At 42.4% G+C, this 4741-nt stretch overlaps 1 pseudogene; it reads right to left on the reverse strand.

Moving 5' to 3' along the window:
* Positions 1-1975: 1975 nt before the first annotated feature.
* On the reverse strand, positions 1976-3949 carry LOC147906127 (putative pentatricopeptide repeat-containing protein At3g15130 pseudogene; annotated as a pseudogene).
* Positions 3950-4741: the final 792 nt, after the last annotated feature.

A 4741-nucleotide genomic window follows, 5' to 3' on the forward strand; every position in this document is an offset into this window, starting at 1 on the left:
CAATTGTAAGCAACTCATAGCAAGTTCTTCAACACAAGTGGAAAAAATGTAGTCACAAGTGTAAGGAACTAGTAGCAAGCTCTTCGACATAGGTGGAGAAAATGGCGTAATCATGACTTGCCTCTATGGCAATGCTTCTAAAGAGAGAAATCTCAACTTTTTATATCTTGTCCTTTTTTTAGGTCTAACCATCCCCATACTATAATCCTACAAGTTTCCCAAAAAAAAAGACTAAACAAGACAAAAAAAAACGACATTCAACTAGAAACTGATGTCCTTCCACTACATTTGCATTCTTAGCATAGATACCATTACATATCCAAATTAGTATCTTGCATATGGCATCAACATAATTCATTAAGAATTGATCAATTAGACTCAGCCAAAGTCATTAGGTGCCATTGGATTTAGCTCATCTTGTCTTGAAAGCAAGCTAGTTACCTCCCGTAGGCACTCGCAGCATCCACGTGTAAACTACATAGCAACCTTCAGTTCCCTGTACCTCTTTGACCCTGATCCTAGAAGTGCCTCCAAAAGCACTTCCTCTGTGCAATTGGTGTCAGTCCCATTCTACAGCACAATAGTCTAAGCAACCAATGCTTCCCTCCACCTTCACAAAGACTACTAGACCTTTGCTGTTTGGACCATCTCTCAATATCGATCATCAAAACAAGGTCTCCAATTCAGCATACCTGCTATTTTCAACACTCGAGAGTTGTCACCAAGAAAAGCTTGGCGTTTTTTCTGTTACTGCTTTTGCTGATGTCTTGATTCCTTTCAGTCTTGCTTGGACTTCTCATCCTTTTGATCGACCGCCCTCTTTTTGCAGTCTCTCATATAATGTCCAAGCTCGTCAAAATAAAAACATTTCTTCTTCTTCTTACCTCCACTACCAAAAGAGTCCATCATCAAACTTGTCATCTTTTTTTTGTTGGGCTTGCCTTTGCTAGGCTTCCCCTTCTCCAAGCCCTTATCCTTGTTCTGCACTTTGTTCTTGCTACTTTCCCCATCATATATCTTTTCCCTGGCCTCCTAGCTCTTCAAAAGTGAGGGCCTTGACCTTTTCGAGGTCGTAATAGTAATCAGAAAGGTTCTAAAGCTTTTTAGCAACATATTCAAAACGACCTTGGACAGCTGAACTGGGTCCACCCTGTGACCAGCTGCTGCCAATTGATCTCTCACCACCTTCAATCTTGTGAGGTAGTCATGCACGGTATCTCACTCCTAGTAAACAATTGACTCTAGAGGTTTGAGGATCCTCATAGAGTTGTTTGTCTTGATAGATATTTCAAGATGTCCCATGCTGCTCTTGAGGTATCGGCCAACTAAATGTTCAGAAACACCGCATCTGTTGTCATTCCAATGATCATAGATAGCACCTCAGCTTCCCTTTCCTCCCACTCTTCCTCCTCATCTGGATCTGCACATTTTACTATACTGCGCGTCGCATCCATTGTATCCCGGGGTTTCAACTTCCCCCGTCATCACCTTCCTTGCCACCATGTGGCCCTGTAGCTTCACCTTCACGATTAGGTAGTCATTCCCATCCAATTTGTCTGCCTCTCTGAAGTTTGGGACTGCCAATGTGATGCCATTGGACTAAAGATCCTGGGATAGACATAACACCAAAGATGAGACTTATACAAACTTTGTAATCCCTACTTGACAGAGGCCACTTGTCTGAATCTAGGTCACCTTCCTTCTCATAAAATGTACCTGTCCTTCAGCTGTAGGAGTCCATATTGAATTATGCACCTTCTGAACTGAGGTCACCTTTCCTTCACGCAAAGATCCTCTCTTCCAGGCAGCACGCACATGTGAATCTCCATCGAGGGCTCTAACACCATGTTATAATAACAGATGGAGGTTGCTTGCTAGCTATAGCCAACACTCTCGCAGTGGAAGAATATGCCCAGGAATCACACTGCGTGGATCAAGCTTCCCCTTGCTACCAGCTTTTATTTCTTCTTACAAATTAAGAGTGACTACACAGAAAATCTTCCAGACTCCTTTGTGTTTCTAATACCAAGTCCAATCGGGGTAAGTATCCTTTCACCTCCATTGATCGTCTCAATCTCTTTAAATGCCCATAAGCTGTATCGCATTGTGAGTGAATCTCATCCCCCACAAAGAACTCATGGACAACATTATTGACCTCAACCCATGCCATCCCAGGCTTCTTCCATGCACTGCTACATTTTCTCAGTTTCTGTATTTTGCGAACATCCTTCCACATGTGAGCCTCAGCATAGAGATTGGACATAAGCATATAACCAGAAGCAATTTGGGCATCTAACTCAACAATACGATCAAAAGACTGTTTCCCAAGCTCCAAGTTGCCATACATTTTGCACGCAGTTAGCAGAGACATCCACCCAGTAACATTGGGAGGGAAAGGCATAGTTTGCAGAACATGTTCTGCCTCCCGTAAGCATCCTGCACAGCCGAGGATGTAAACCATGCATGTAAAATGCTCAATATCGGGGGTTATGCCATGGCCTTCTAGCATAGATTCGAAATACTGATGACCTGCCTGCACATGGCCTGCATGACTGCAAGCTGAGAGAATACGAGTATAAATCATTTCGTTTGGCCTCAAGCCTTGCTGCTGCATGTCTCTCAGGAGCTGCCCACCTAGTCTACATTTGTTATGCTGGGTATATCCCGCAATCATCAAACCCCATGACACAGCATCTCGAGCTGGCAAGGTATCAAACACTTTGCAAGCGTCCGCAAATTTTCCACATTTGGAATACATGTCAACTAGGGTGTTCCCAATTACCAGGTCTGGTTCCACATCACTTCTGATTATTTGATCGTGTATAAGCTTACCTTGCTCCATAGCTCCTAGACTTCCACATACTTTCAAAATGCAAGAGAATATGAACTTGTCTGGCTTTAAGCCCTCCTGTTGCATCTTCTCATAAAGTTCAAAAGCTGGAAATCCCTGCCCATGTAGCGCATATCCTGCAATCATCGCTCCCCATGACACCACATTTTGATTTGGCAATCCATCAAACACTTTACGAGCATCGTCCAGCCACCCACATTTTGTATACATGTCAACAAGGGTGCTCCCAATGACAACATCTAATTCAAATCCTTTCTTGATTATCTTGTCGTGTACCAGCTTGCCATGCTCTATGGACTGCAAGCTGCTGCATGCTTTCAAAATGCATAAAAACATCACTTTGTCAGGGGTTATGCTCTCCTGTTCCATTTTGTCAAACAATTCAACAGCAGAGAAACAATTCCCATGCTGAGAATATCCTGCAATCATTGCACCCCATGTCACAACATTCCGATTTGGCAACCGATGGAACACTCTGCTGGCATCTTCCAATCTACCACATTTGCAATACATATCAATGAGGCTGTTTGCGACAACAACATCACAGTAGAGACCACTCTCAATGATTTGATGGTGTATTAGATTACCCTGCCCTGCAGCTCCTCTATGCGAACATGCTTTCAAAACACACAAGAATGTGACTTTGTTTGGGATTATGCCCTCTACTTGCATTGTCTCAAAAAGTTCAAGTGCACAAAGAGCATGCCCGTTCTGGGCATATCCTGTAATCAAAGCATTCCATGACACAACATTACGATTCTGCAACTTCTCAAACACTTCTAGTGCCGCCTCCATGTTTCTACATTTAGCATACATGTCAATAAGAGTGGTCCCAACAATCACATCTGAATCCAGTCCACTTTTGAAGATGTGTTCATGTATTATCATTCCTTGCCTCGTGGCACCTGTGGTACCACATGCTTTTAAGACACGCAAGAATTGAAACCTGTTTGGGTTTACAGCCTCCTTTAGCATCTTATGATACAGCTTGATGGCACTCTTGCTTTCTCCATGCGTGTGATTGGCTGAAATAATTGCATGCGGCGTGCAAAGACGTGATTGGGCTACCTTGCAAAACACCAGATTAGCTTCCAGCATGCTCCAGCAACAACACGCGGATCAGGTGATCCCCTTAAACAGAAATCGTGTCCGCTGGGGCTCATCAGGTAATGCACAGCGTGCCATCCACCAAATCTTCTCCTTTAGTGAAGCTCAATGTAAGACTCCTTAGATAGAGGGAACTCCACGGCATGAAGGGCCTCATGAAGCCTTTCCCCCTCATTAAATTTCGACTTTCTTACAGATGAGGACCTTCTTAAGCCATAATTACTACGCCTGAAACTTTTCGAAAAGATCTAAAGAACGACAATCTAGCAGAATTGCCATGACAGAGTACAAGAGTGAGAGTTTCAACTTGCTGAGCAAATTCCTGTACTTGTGCTTGGCACTAAGGTCCAAAGAATTCAAAAATGTACTAAAAGGGAAGAATTAATGAGTGGAAAAGAGAGTCTATTAATGAGGAGTTGTCTTGAGTTCAAAACCCCCGTGACATTGAGATTTAACCCAATCATTACCGTTTACGCACTTTGAATGCTTTTCAATTGAGATTTAACCCAATCATTACCGTTTACGCACTTAGTGTTTACGCACTTTGAATGCTTTTCAATTGGGGAGACCCATTGGCTCTTAAAATCCTTCAATATTCCATAACTCAAGGCTTTCCATATAAATTTGTAAGGGTTTTTTAAAATATAACTAGGACAACACAAATAATGAAGGTTTTGTGACCTCTAAATTTTGTTTTTATGAGGCAAAATTTTGCAATATTAAACCTCAATTTTTAATGAACACTCAAGAGGACATGCACAATTTGAAATTCGACACTTAGTA

The sequence above is a fragment of the Dipteris shenzhenensis genome, chromosome 1 (genome assembly GCF_047967505.1).
Source record: "Dipteris shenzhenensis isolate YYH24624 ecotype China chromosome 1, Dip_SZ_1.0, whole genome shotgun sequence".
NCBI classification, from domain to species: domain Eukaryota; kingdom Viridiplantae; phylum Streptophyta; class Polypodiopsida; order Gleicheniales; family Dipteridaceae; genus Dipteris; species Dipteris shenzhenensis.